This window comes from Xenopus tropicalis, chromosome 2 (assembly GCF_000004195.4).
Source record: "Xenopus tropicalis strain Nigerian chromosome 2, UCB_Xtro_10.0, whole genome shotgun sequence".
NCBI lineage: Eukaryota > Metazoa > Chordata > Amphibia > Anura > Pipidae > Xenopus > Xenopus tropicalis.
Window position 1 is genome coordinate 73,089,230 of NC_030678.2, and position 15,696 is coordinate 73,104,925.

Sequence of the window (15,696 nt, forward strand, 5' to 3'; positions counted from 1 at the left end):
CCGTGAACTTTTCGTTGCGTTTGAAATACACCCCCGCCCAAAGGCTGAAATGGGCGCGCCCAGCAGCTTGGCGGGTCACATGAAAAGGAAGGGCGTTATTTTGGGGAAGTCGCAGCGAATATGGTTTATGTCTAGATTTATGTTTGACTGTGAGTTTATCAAGTGTTAATATAAAACATCCTAATCGATTTTGCTGTTTATTTGTTTAAAACTGTTTTCAGAAACTATAAACCACGAATAGCTTTAATTCGTTTGAGATAAAAAAAAGTTATGCTGTTACTTCGCATGGTCACGTCACAGGGAAATGTCTTACTGCCAAGAGCAAAAAGAGGTTAACTGCACTGCCAGTTTGTTTTGTCTTACATGGCAATAGAGAGAAATTAGGAAACTGAGGATTGGGAGTGGGATTTACCAAACCAGAGTTTTCACTTTTCCAGAGTTGCGCTGCGACAAATCTCTGTTGTCCTGGGTGACTAATCTCCCTGCAATGCTGTCCGACCGGCTAGAATGTAAATCACCAGTGGGATGGCATACATGGCGCCACAATTTGCCGAAGTTGCCTTGAGAGGAAACTTTGGTGACTATGGCAAATCACGCCGCCTCATATGCCATCCCACCAGAGATTTACATTACCCACACATTCTTTGCTGTTATAAGAAAACAAGCAAATTGCCTTGGCAGGGCAATACTATTGCAGATACCAACCTGCCTGACTAGTGAGTGTCTTCAGAGGCACATATTAGTGAATGCTGTGGGTAATGATCCAACACTTTTTTATGAATGGTGGAAGTAGAAAGAATGTGGTTCAGGAGAAAGAATGTAAACCAAACAATCACTATTGCTGGCCAAAGGTTACCTGTTATAACTGACCACACTGAACACTATGGGGCTGATTTACTTATCCACGAACAGATCGAAAGCATCCAAATGTGTTTTTTTCGTAATGATCAGTATTTTGTGATTTTTTTTTGTCACCGTCGCGACTTTTTCATAAATTGTCGCAACTTTTTCGTAGCCGTTACAACTTGCGCGAATTGTTGCGACTTTTTCGTAGCCGTCGCGAAAAAATCGGAAAGGTTTGCCCGCCGTTTACTAGTGCTCAATACGAAAAAGTTGTGACAATTCGCGCAAGTCGTAACAACTACGAAAAAGTAGCAACGGCGATGAAAACGTCGCAAAAAATACAAAAAAGTCGCAAAATGTTCGTTTCCAATCCGATTTTTTCCCATTCGGATTCGTGGATTAGTAAATCAGCCCCTATGGCTGTAATACTCTTCACAGCTACATGAAGCTTTGCTCTCCACATTATTATTATTATTAACGTTTATTTATAAAACACCAACATATTCCGCAGCGCTGTACAATAAGTGGGTTTCATACATTGGATATACAGAGTAACGTATAAAGCAATTGATAACCGATACAAGAGGTGACGAGAGCCCTGCCCAAAAGAGCTTACAATCTACAAGGCATTCACTAAGGTTGCACCTAGCTGTTTTTTTTTTATCAGTCTGGCTGTTAAAAATGATAATTGATCCCAATGGTATTAATAGGGAAAATGGATAAATGAATAAGAAGGCTGGTATTTATTCCCAGAAATGGTGGCAACCCTACCTTTCACACATCTGGCCTACTCCTAGTTGCATTAAGGGGGCATTTGCTAAGCCGCAATTTTTTCAAGTTGCGCTTTTTGACACCACAACCCCAAAAAGTTGCGGGGGAAAAAGCACAACTTTTTTGGGATTTATTATGTGACAAAACACTCCAGTTAAAACATGTTGAAAATGTGTAGAAGTCAATAGCAGATGTCCCTTTTACAACTCAAAGATCTTTTTCTGCTTGGGCGATAATCCGAAAATGTCACAGGGCTCATTTCCAGTCAATGAACTGATTGCAAAGTCTAGTTAGGGCCACTACTGTACTAGTTAGGCAGAAACCTGTATGAGACAGCTAGATGTATTATCTGTCTCTTACAGTAAAGGAGGGACACCAAGCCCTTCCCGGTCTTCACCGACGCCCCTTTGGGGCCCTTTAACTTTCTTCTGCGGTCCAAGCTAGGACCTTGCTAACTTTCAGAGTACAGATATATGAGGTACCTGCAAGGATCAGGCAAAAATCGTAATTGAAAAACTGGCAAAGGTCGAGGAGGGCAGCTGGAAAGTAGCCAGAAAACAGGCCAAAGTCAAAAACCAGAAATTCTCAATAAAACAGGGTTAAGCAGGAACTGATACAACCAGAAGCCAGCTTGGGCAAAGAGAGAATGAGAAATCAGCTTAAATAGGCAGTTTTTGGTGCCAAAAACAAATAAGGAAATAGAAAGATACCCAAACTTTTACAAAGATGGCATCTAAAGGCATCATTATGCGCAACTGCACATGTCAAACATCATCATGCATGCACATTTGGACGTTGCCATTTACCAGGACGCGCAACTGTACGGAAGCAAAGGGTATAAGCAGCACGTGTCTGCTGGACGGCATGAACTAAGGTAGGAGACCGCACCGGACCGGCAGAGCGCTTTACCCCCCCTCAGGAGCACCAACCGGGGGCTCCCAGGGTTTCTCAGGAAATTTTCTACGAAAGGATCTAACCAATCAAGGAGCATGGGTATGTCTAGCATCAACCCAGGATCTTTCTTCAGGACCAAAAGCCTTCCAATGCAAAAGATATTGAACTTTACCTCTAGACTTCCATGAATCAATGATATCTTGTACCTCAATTTCCTGTTTACCATCCAGGAGAACCGGAGAAGGAGAAGAATGAGCATTATTGACAACAGGTTTGAGTCGAGAGACACAAAAGGAATCTAAAATATTCATGTTGGAGGGAAGATCCAATTTAACAAAAAACGGATTAATAATGTCCTTGATGGTGAAGGGACCAATAAAGCGTGGATCCAATTTGTGAGACGGTTGATGAAGCTTGATATTTCTAGTAGAAAGTCTAACGGAATCCCCAACACAAAAGGAAGGACCATGACGACGTAATTTATCAGCAGCGGACTTCTGAAGGGACTCTGGAGTGCTTGATGAGCATGTGACCATAGATTCTTAAAATCCTGGACCATAACCTCAGCAACGGGAACATCAGATTTGATAAATGCAGATGGAAGAGCTCGAGGATGAAATCCATAAACACAAAAGAAAGGAGAGAAATCCAAGGACTCATGTTAGAGATTATTGGGTGCAAATTCAACCCATGGGAATTATTCGCACCAATTATCCTGGCTGTAAGAGATAAAACAGCGAAGAAACTGTTCTGGTGATTGGTTAGTTCTTTCGGTCTGGCCATTACTTTGGGGATAGTAAGCAGAGGAGAAATTTAGTTTGACCCCCAGCAATTTACAAAAAGCAAAGTACTTTACAGCCACTATATGAGTTAAATGCCATAAAGATCCTGGCCTTAGCACCAGCTGACTACAAGAACCATATCTTCTTATTCTTATTCTACCACAAGATATTGTAACCTTTAAAAAAGACCCACTCTCTAGAATTAATTACCTTTCAGCTCACATTTTCAACATACAGAAACATATTTTTCATAACGTGCTTTTATTTTCTATTTCCTTAATTTCACTTAACATATAAATAAAGTAATAAAAATGTTGTTAAGTATAGAATAAAACCCATTGATGCTACAACACAAGGAAAGCAAAATCCAAAAACATAAAAAGTAAATTTATTGTAACCATAGCCATGTAACTGTGATGTTAATACCACATTTTAGCATTATTGGCAATAGGACTAAGTGAAAATGAAAGGAATATTTGTTATTGGATCACAGGGAAAATATTTATCTCACCAACATTAAGATTTTTTTTGCTTATTCATGTCTCATATGCATGTGTCAGGACTGTAAACTAGGGGGAGCCCCTACGCTCTTAGACATTACTCAGACACAACATGACTTAAATATGATATATGGCATTGCATTCTTAGCTTGCTAATTTATGTCTTTTAAAATGAACCCTTTTAAAATACATATGTTGCAGGGTTGATGCTTACTACAAATTGTTCTGGTTTCAGTGCAGCCAGTCAGTATAAGTTGAAATGGGAAAGTAATCAACCCTACACTGTGTAGAATAATAACTTTGGGCACAGAACTTTATAGAATCCCATACCTACAGTATGTAGCAGGAGTGCAGTTTACTGATAAATGCTTGAAAAACGTGCAGAGAGCTGCTTCCTTACTGAATTGCATGTATTAAGCATTCAGTATTGCTCTATTAATGTTAATGTGATGGCTAATTTGATGGCCAGACAGCTGCAAATTCATAGTCCATGTTTTAATGATATAGCTAAACCGCATGAACCAGTTATTTGAACCTCTGACTGAGTAAATTCAACCCATATGTGGGCACCCATACCCCTAGCATTCTTGATTGCACCTAAGAAAACAACTAAAGTTATATAGCTGCATTCATTTTTATTTCAGTTGAGTTTTTGACCATCTTAAAGCCACTAACTCATTAGGTACATTACATTAAAGCAATACTGTCATGGGAAAACATGCTCTTTTTTTTAAAACGCAACAGTTAATACAGCTTCTCCAGCAGCTGCATTGAAATCCATTTTTCAAGAACACAAACAGATTGTTTTATATTTAATTTTAAAATTTTACATGGGGCTAGCCATATTCTTCATTTCCCAGGATGCCACAGCCATGTAACCTGTGCTCTGATAAACTTCAGTCACACTCTACTGCTAAGGGGCAAGTTGGAGTGGTGTCACCCCCCCTCCCAGCAGCCGATCAGCAGAACAATGGGAAGGGAACAAGATAGATATCCAGTAGATATCAGAATAAAATTCAATAGTAAGAAATCCAAGCCCCACTTGTGACTCTTAGGAGAAAAAATAGGTTACCTGAAAGCATTTCTGATGTATAGTACTGGCTCTTTCTAAAAGCTTAGACTCAGGCATGTACTAAGATGGCTGCCTACACACCAATATTACAACTTAAAAAGAAAATACATTTGTTGGTTCAAGAATAAAATTTTATGGGTAGGTGAATTATTTACTATGTCAACAGTATAATATAGAAATAAAAAGTACACCATCATGACAGTATGCCTTTAAAGATTTTGTGGTTGCAAGTTGACTATTTGCTGTAATTGTAGAGGAAACATATTACCTTAGTAAATCCACTTATTTTTTTGATATAGGTTTAAAGTTTCATTGCTAGGTCATTAAAAATAGATTAGCATCACCTTTACTCACATTGGTTGTATCAAGTTTACCTGAAAATATAGTTGTACCATACCCCTTGATGTACTTCCAGGGCTATTCAAAAAATAAATAAAGCATTTGCTAAAATATCACTCTTCTTTTCCTCATCCACTGAATTGGGCCCCCTTTGGGATAAGGCAGTCTCTGTTCTAAGGACACACTAGCACTAATCTCCAACTGGAAGCTCTTAGCTTGCCCTTGGACTCCATAAGGATCAGTTTATGGTATCAAAATGTTATCTTAATTTGACTCTCCAATATATTGTAGCAAAATGAGAAATAGATCCAGAAATTTGTAAAGTAATATGGCTTTACCCCATCTCTGGAAACATTCTGCACACAGTTTTTTATCCAAAAAGCTCCTAATTATGTGAAGGACATCTCCCATGGACTTCATTTGAAGCAAATCTTTAAAACTTATTTCCTTTTTCATTTTAATAATAAAACAGTACTTTGTACTTGATGGTACCTAAGCTGTCTGAATTTTTTAAAATCCCATCATGGAAACATGAAAGTAGGGAAACAGGACCGCGACGCTTATTCCATGATCACTATAACAATCTAGTTGCTAAGATAATATATCAGTATATAAATCTGCAATGGACTGCTGTCTATTGTTTTATTTTTAAAACATAACTTTTATTCATATTAGGCTGAAAGAAATCCCCATCTACAGTGGAGGAAATAATTATTTGACCCCTCACTGATTTTGTAAGTTTGTCCAATGACAAAGAAATGAAAAGTCTCAGAACAGTATCATTTCAATGGTAGGTTTATTTTAACAGTGGCAGATAGCACATCAAAAGGAAAATCGAAAAAATAACTTTAAATAAAAGATAGCAACTGATTTGCCTTTCATTGAGTGAAATAAGTTTTTGAACCCCTACCAACCATTAAGAGTTCTGGCTCCCACAGAGTGGTTAGACACTTCTACTCAATTAGTCAACCTCATTAAGGACACCTGTCTTAACTAGTCACCTGTATAAAAGACACCTGTCCACAGAATCAATCAATCAAGCAGACTCCAAACTCTCCAACATGGGAAAGACCAAAGAGCTGTCCAAGGATGTCAGAGACAAAATTGTAGACCTGCACAAGGCTGGAATGGGCTACAAAACCATTAGCAAGAAGCTGGGAGAGAAGGTGACAACTGTTGGTGCGATTGTTCAAAAATGGAAGGAGCACAAAATGACCATCAATTGACCTCGCTCTGGGGCTCCACGCAAGATCTCACCTCGTGGGGTGTCAATGATTCTGAGAAAGGTGAAAAAGCATCCTAGAACTACACGGGAGGAGTTAGTTAATGACCTCAAATTAGCAGGGACCACAGTCACCAAGAAAACCATTGGAAACACATTACACCGCAATGGATTAAAATCCTGCAGGGCTCGCAAGGTCCCCCTGCTCAAGAAGGCACATGTGCAGGCCCGTCTGAAGTGTGCCAATGAACACCTGAATGATTCTGTGAGTGACTGGGAGAAGGTGCTGTGGTCTGATGAGACCAAAATAGAGCTCTTTGGCATTAACTCAACTCGCTGTGTTTGGAGGAAGAAAAATGCTGCCTATGACCCCCAAAACACCGTTCCCACCGTCAAGCATGGGGGTGGAAACATTTTGCTTTGGGGGTGTTTTTCTGCTAAGGGCACAGGACAACTTATTCGCATTAACGGGAAAATGGACGGAGCCATGTATCGTGAAATCCTGAACGACAACCTCCTTCCCTCTGCCAGGAAACTGAAAATGGGTCGTGGATGGGTGTTCCAGCACGACAATGACCCAAAACATACAGCAAAGGCAACAAAGGAGTGGCTCAAGAAGAAGCACATTAAGGTCATGGAGTGGCCTAGTCAGTCTCCGGACCTTAATCCAATAGGAAACCTATGGAGGGAGCTCAAGCTCAGAGTTGCACAGAGACAGCCTCGAAACCTTAGGGATTTAGAGATGATCTGCAAAGAGGAGTGGACCAACATTCCTCCTAAAATGTGCGCAAACTTGGTCATCAATTACAAGAAACGTTTGACCTCTGTGCTTGCAAACAAGGGTTTTTCCACTAAGTATTAAGTCTTTTTTTGTTAGAGGGTTCAAAAACTTATTTCACTCAATGAAATGCAAATCAGTTGCTATCTTTTATTTAAAGTTATTTTTTCGATTTTCCTTTTGATGTGCTATCTGCCACTGTTAAAATAAACCTACCATTGAAATGATACTGTTCTGAGACTTTTCATTTCTTTGTCATTGGACAAACTTACAAAATCAGTGAGGGGTCAAATAATTATTTCCTCCACTGTATATACATAACCCATATTATTAAAAGCAAGTAAAACAAGCTGTATTGAGCGTGCTATGGAGACCAAAATAGGATCAAGGTTCTGTTATTGTCCCCCCTCCCTACAAGTACTCCTCACTTAGAAATAGCCCACATTAGGTACATTTGTTCAGGGTTTATACTAGTATGGTTTGATTTGGTATATCATTCAGGGTGTCGGATGGTGTCAAGTGGTTTCTTGTTTCTATGTGCGTTCAATCAGGTGACATGCGTTAAGTCGCATATTGCGTGCGTTAAATAGCGCGCAACCAAATGCGTTATTTTTAATGCATTGCGTTAATTAGCGCGCAGATATAAAACTAACGCATGATTCACAAACACTTGGGGGCACATTTACTAATGCACGAATCTGAATCCCGAATGGGAAAAAATCGGATTGGAAACGAAAATTTTGTGACTTTTTCGTCGCCATTGCGTTTTTTTTTCGTAGTTTGCGCGATTTTTTCGTCTACGTCACGACTTTATCATATTTTGCGCTACTTTTTCGTCGCCGCTGCAATTTTTTCGTATTGAGCAATTGTAAACGGACGATTTTTTCCGATTTTTTCGCAACGTCGACAATTCGCGAAAAAGTCGTGACGGGGACGAAAAAGTTGCGACAATGCGAAAAAGTTGCAACAATTTGCAAAAAAGTCGCGACGGCGGCGAAAAATTCGCAAAAATACAGATCATTACAGAAAAACCGCATTTGGACGCTTTTCGGCCGTTCATGGATTAGTAAATGTGCCCCTTAGACACGCTAAATATCACATTAGTCTATGCGAAAATTTACACCTACTTGGGGCAGGCGGTAATTATAGAAAAGTACAGTTCATGAGCTTTTGGCAAGACAATATGGACTTTGCAGTGTGATTTATTAAAGTATGTGTTGGCCCTAGAGTGATGCATCGTCCAGTTTGCAGGGAAATAGTCATTTTCAGAACAGTAGTTTTACAAAAGTAATGGCGTGTATGGCTAATATGGCGTGCGTTTTTTCGCACGCGGTGACAATTTGTGCACGTTGCATTGCTTAGCGCGCGTTGCATCAAATACTTTTGTTACATAAGTAATATCAGTGCTTAGATGGTTTATTGCATCTTTGTCACGTCCAAAAAAGTGCAGGCAACAAAAAAATACGTGGGGGAAAAAAGACATGGGCAACAAAAAAAGCGCGTCAAATGTGTTTTGCGAATTTTTTGCAGTTTCGCAAATATTTTGCCGTTTTATGAATTTTATGGCGAATCGAAACGGGACAGATCCACTCATCACTAGTCCTGATGAAGCCCATAGTGGTGATACATGTGTAGGAGCTGTATCTCTTGTCTGAAATACACCACTCACACTGCTTAATTATTTTTAATTGGTTAAGTATTGTTATAATTTTTTGTCTTTATGAATTGTTGTAATTTTTCTGAGTTTTTTTGTTCCCTACATAACTTCATACATCACTGGGTGCAAGTCTGAAGTGCGGATTAGGTAGATTCTAGTCCTTGGTAAACATATTTAACTGCTTATTTTATTGTGATTTTTAAAATTGATTTCCATTTTCTCTGTAATAATAAAACAGTACCTTGTACTGTATCCCAGCTAAGCTACGATAAATCCTAACCAGAAATTTATTATATTTATTAAATAAAAGTTATATAAGAAATCTTTGGCTTGTATTGTGGTCAGATTGATGTCCTAATGTCAGAGAAGATGCTCAGCTCCGTTGTTGCTTTCATTTCCTTGAGATACTGTCAGATGTCATACCTTTTGTGCAGTGTAACAATTCTCTAGTAATTTCATTTTATATTTGTGATGCCACAACTGTGAGGTTACTGACACTTCTGTAAATCTGTCTAATTTTGGAGAAGAGCTTTAGTTATATGCAGTTCAACTAGGGATTCTATTTGGAAGGAGACAAACACAGACTAAACTATACTAAATATAGCTTGTTTCTATGGTTACCAGAGCAAGGAGAGTCCTCAGTGTAGAATGATGCATGTATCTATTCCAAGGTGCATTTGTATGCATGTCGATCTTGATTTGAGAGCATGTATGTGTCTTAATCTCTCTTGATGCATGCCTGTTGTGAATGTCTCTGTGGTCATTTGTCTAGATATTAAGTGGATAGGTATAAATTAACAAACTAAAACTATGTTCAAGTTTTACAGGGATAGGATCTATTTTCCAGAATGCTTGGGACCGGGGTTTTCAGGATAAAGATTTTTTTGTTATTTCTATTTCCATATCCTAAGTTGCGACAATTCGCGCAAGTCGTAACGCTACGAAAAAGTAGCGACAATTTATGAAAAAGTTGTAACAGCTACGAAAAAGTCGCGCCAATTTACAAAAAAATCGCAAAATACCGATCATTACGAAAAAAATGCATTCGGACGCTTTTCGGACGTTCGTGGATTAGTAAATGTGCCCCTAAGTCTACTAAAAACATTTCAGCTTTAAATAAACCTAATAGGATTGTTTTGCTACCAGTATGGGAGATGGTCTTACCATAGTAAGGAGCTTTATGGATATTGGGTTTCTGCATAAGAGATCCCAAACCTATATAATCTGTTGGGTTTAACTACTCTTTTGTTGATTTTATTTTAGTAGACTTAAAAGACATCTAAATCCCACACACAAAAATCATTGAACAGCCTCTTTGAAATCTTTCCATACCTGCCATTCTAGTTGTCCAGAGGTTAATAGTAAGGCTGTAACATCTCCTTAATTACTTGGGATTCCTTCTTTTCCTGTAACCCACTTGGCCCCCTCCCTCAGGAATTTGCTTTGACTTCTGGCTTGTAGGCATGCTCAGTTGTTCTAAGCCAGGGGTGGCCAGACCTTTTTCATTGGCGATCGACCGATGACCGGGGATGCGTATGTACGCATTCACGCCACACTTCTGCATCCCCAGCTTCATCTTGACCCACCAGAAATCCACGGGGGATCGACTGGTGAACCGCGATCGATGTCTTGGCCACCCCCCAGCTGTGAATTATTACCTGGGTCACTGTGCTAAGATTTTGTTTTAGTTTAAGTTTTAATTAAAATGTGCATTTCATTATGCAAAAAAATGCTGGATTTAAAATCCAGTGCTTGGTGCAGAGTAGTGTCGGGTAGGTTGACCAACCCTGTCCTTACAGCATGACATAGAGCAGGTGGTAAGTGCAGGCCCCGTTGCCTCCTGCTGCACCTTAAATTGCACGTATGATTGACATACAAATTAGTGGGTGGGTGGGGGATGTATCTGTCCCCTCTCGTCTCCACTGGCCATTGGCACATGGGGAACCAGGTGAAAAAGGAGTGGTGGTCTCTTTCCATATGCCTCTTGTTTCCTAATCTATAAGATACTGTCATATGAAAAAGTTGGTGAATCCCTCAGCCTGCATAATAATTTACTCCACTTTCAACAAAAAAGGTATGTGGTATGTCTTTTATTTCCCAGGAACATCTGAGTACTGGGGTGTTTTCTGAACAAAGATTTTTAGTGAAGCAGTATTTAGTTGTATGAAATTAAATAAAATGTGAAAAACTGGCTGTGCAAAAATTTGGGTACCGTTATAATTTTGCTAATTTGAATGCATGTAAATGCTCAATACTGATTAATGGCAACATGGCATTGGATTAATGGCAAATTGGTTGGATTAGCTTGTTAAGCCTTGAACTTCCTAGGAAGGTGTGTTCAATCACGAGGAAAGGTATTTAAGGCCAATTGCAAGTTGTGCTTCTGTTTGACTCTCCTCTAAAGAGTGACAGCATGGGATCCTCAAAGCAACTCTCAAAAGATCTGAGACAAAGATTGTTCAGTATCAAGGTTTAGGGGAAGGCTACAAAAAGCTATCTCAGAAGTTTCAACTGTAAGGAAGTAATCAGGAAATGGAAGGCCACAGGCACAGTTGCTGTAAAACCCAGGTCTGGCAGGCCAAGAAAAATACAGGAGCGGCATATGCAGAGGATTGTGAGAATGGTTACAGACAACCCAAAGATCACCTCCAAAGACCTGCAAGAACATCTTGCTGCAGATGGTGTATCTCTACATTGTTCTACAATTTAGCGCAATTTGCACAAAGAGCATCTGTATGGCAGGGTGATGAAAAAGAAGCCCTTTCTGCACTCACGCCATAAACAGTCATTTGTTGCATGCAAAAGCTCATTTAGACAAGCCACAGTCATTTTGGAACAAAGTGATTTGGACTGATGAGACAAAAATTGAGTTATTTGGTCATAACAAAAAGCACTTTGCATGGTGGAAGAAGAACATTCCAAGAAAAACACCTGCTTTCCAAGAATAACACCTGCTACCTACTGTCAAATTTGGTGGAGGTTCCATCATGATGTGGGGCTGTGTGGCTAGTTCAGGGACTGGGGCCCTTATTAAAGTGGAGGGTCAGATGAATTCAACCCAATATCAACAAATTCTTCAGGATAATGTTCAAGCATCAGTCACAAAGTTGAAAGGAAGTTGGTACTTTGAAAGCTCAGCCAATAATAAACAAACCTCCAAAGAATTAAGAGGGGTTCCCAAACTTTTTCAAATGACTGTACATGGTTCCTCAAGTAGCAGTGACAGATAGCCCTCTGCTCAGAATGAGAATGAGAAGCAATGACAGGCCAATAAGGGCATTTTGACTGCCACTGTTTTCTGCCTCTGGGTAATAAAATTAAAGGTAGAACAGGCCAGCAGGTTGAGTAGTGTTATATAGTACTGTTTTATTCTTTTTAAGCCAGTGAAGCTGGACTATCAGATTACAAGGTACTTTCCTGTTACTCACGTGAAGCCAAGCAATACTATTAAAAATGGATTACTTTTTTTTATGGCAAACTTCCCATAGCGAGCCTTGTTTTAAGACACACATTAATGGAAAACTATATGTTCAGAACAAATAATTATCCAATAGATATCCAACTGATATTATTACAAACAACCTCAAATTCTATTTATTCACTGCAGGGGATGTATATATATAAGGCCAGTAAAAAAGGGCCAATGTTAACAGGATACAGCCTCCAGAACCAAGGGGCACATCAAACAACAACAAAAAAGTATCCTGTAACTCAAAATTTTCCATAAAAATTCAAATTGTGAAAAATTCAATATGTTTCATATTAAAAAGAAAATACAATGTATAGACCCCAAGGTATTCCTTTGTTCATAGTCCTAATTACTTTTATGGAAGATTTTGAGTTTTGAGAGAAATTCCTTTTCTGTTGTTGTTTAATTAAAAAAAAAAAACCTGCCACACTGGCATAAACATATAAGTAAGTACCACATTTTTCATCTTTTCTCTTGAACCACCATTTTGTAATGTTCTGTGAGTAACTCACTGATTACCTGAAACAAAATAATGCATAATGGGGTTTGTATATGTATTTTCTTTTTAATAAAGGTTAAATAAAATTTGTATTGAGTTACAGGATACCTATTTTGTTGTTGTTTGATGTGCCCTTTGGTTCTGCAGGCTGTATACTGTTAACAAGTAGAGTTTGTGGGTTATTTATTTGGTTGTATTGGCTATCTATTGGACCTGCTATATTCAGGAGTATAATTAAGATGAGATAATGGTGTAGCCAAGAGAAGAGGCTTGGAAGTTTGGTGGCAAAGAGATAGCAATTTATATGGGCTAAGCTGAATAATTTTGAGAAGGCTAGTACTGTAGGTTTCCTCTTGCAGTATGTATTTCTGTTTACAAATTTTCTGTGAGGTAATGTAAAAATTTATATAATAATGATTGCTCTTGATTGTGTGTAAAAAAACTCAACTCATGTGCTATTCATTCCTAAGGCTTTGTAAGAAGTGAATTTATCAATCAGTGAATTCTAACTTTCACACACTGATAAATACGCTTCTAAAAATACCATTAAAATGAATAGAATGCATTAAGCTTTACATTCACATTTTGATAACTCTGCCCCTTTGTGTTTTGTCTTTCTCTCCTTTTAAGAAGGGGCTGGATGGCTTTTTAGCAAGTCAGGGAATACAGGGTTATGGGAGATAGCTGTTAGTACAAGTTGATCCAGGGACTGGACCGATTGCCATCTTGGAGTCAGGAAGGAATTTTTTCCCCTCTGTGGCAAATTAGAGAGGCTTCAGATGGGGTTTTTTGTCTTCCTCTGGATCAACTAGCAGTTAGGCAGGTTATATATAGGCATTATGGTTGAACGTGATGGACGTATGTCTTTTTTCAACCTAACTTACTATGTTACCTTTTGAATTATAACATTTTCCATCATTACCGATATATTGGTATGTCACACTCGTCAAGATATTCCTTAGGCCTTGTAGGCATCTGTGAGTAAAAAAACTTCTGCAGTAGTAAAACTTGTATATAGTTACCCAGTTCCTGTCTACTCTTTACCGGTATGCTGTGTCCCTTTTGGGCAGCTTTCCTGAACAAAACCACTGCAAAATACATAGACATATATATAGACAAAACACAGAATGGAAAGCACACCGAAAAACTTAGACAATACCTGGGTGCCAGAGCTGTAGTAGTAAAATAAAAATAGGCAGTGACGGCACTCACAGGATTTTGACAATCGTTCTTCAAAGACAACAAAACTTGATAGGATGCAAAAGGTGAGTTTTATTAGTCCTACGTTTCAGTTCATATATTTTTTAATACATTCTGATATTAAAGTGCAAAACTATTTGAAAAAGAATAAGTAAGAATATGTTATGCATACAATTGTTTTATTCCTGTATTTCCATATGCACTTGACAGAAAAATATAAATCTTAATGGACATGTAAAGCCTACATTTTCCTACCATATATATAGGTTGGGCACATCTCCCCATCCAAACCACACCATTTGTACTGCACATATCTATTCCATTTACCAACACCGTCACATTTACCTATCCAATACAATATTTAAGATACTTCACCCTGCTTAAACCACATATCCTGATGGAAGGCAGTCAGGGTCAGTCATGGTTAGTTATTGGGTATAGTTAAGTAACGGTAGAAAGAATTACTTACAGGATTGGTGGGAAGGTGTCTTCCTGACTACAAAGAACTTGATTTCATTTTTCATAGTTGCATTGTATTAACGTGCAGCACATCGGTATTGTTTTCAACAATTTCTATTCTCCAGACTTAAAGCATGATCAGTGTTTAGTAAACACATGTTTTAAGGCACCATGCCTCCAATTGTGGGATAACAAATTGTGTAAACATGAAGCACATAGAATAGAATAATACAATGTAAAAACAACCCAGAACTAGAAAGAGAAGTTTGAGAACAAACTTCATGTGGGTTTGAAAAATGTGAAGTCACTGAATGAAATCTGATCTGTTCTTGGCTGGCTGTTGTTGGCTCCACCCAGTTTTTCTAACCTTGGACCAAAGTTAAATAATAAAAACCACTGTGCAAAGTTTGGGGACCCTGGTTTTAATAGTGTCTGAAAGTCAATGAGTGACATCTGATTGGCGGTTGGTGGCTCCGCCCACTTTTTCTAACGTGAAACTGCAGTTACCCAGTAACTAATTCTGAAATGTTTAGGGTCCCTAGGATTAATAGTTTAAGAATGGCAGCAGTTTAAATTTAAACCAATAAAAGACAATAGGTGACTGGTGGTTGGTGGGTGTGCCCCCTTTTTCTAACCTTGAGTTGAAGTTACCCAGTGACAAACAGTGGGCGCCTTGGCATAAACAGTGTGAGAATGACAGCATTTTAAATTTAAACCAATGAAGTCAATGGATGAAATCTGATTGGCTGTTAGTGGCCCAACCCACTTTGCCTATTTTTGAACTGCAGTCCCCCAGTGACCAACTTTGCAAAGTTTAGGGACTCAGGGTAAAAATTGTGGGACTGACAACATTTTACCAGTAAATAGGTAAAATATGATTGCCCATTGGTGGCTCCGCCCACTTTTTCTAACTTCGAACCACAAAAACTCAGTGACTAACTTTGGAAAGTTTAACAACCCTGGAATAAATACTGGCATCAATATAAATATAAACCAGTAAAATTTAATGGGTGGAAATGAATTGGCTGTTGGTGGCTCCACACACTTTTCCTAACATTTAACCTTAGTCCTCCAATGACAAACTATGAAAAGTTTGGAGACACTGGCATTAAAAATGTGAGAATGGCAGCATGTCAACTATTTTTTGCTGGACTGTGCTGGGAGTGCCGACTCTCTGGGCTGTGCACCGAGTAAGAATTGTTGGAGGAGGT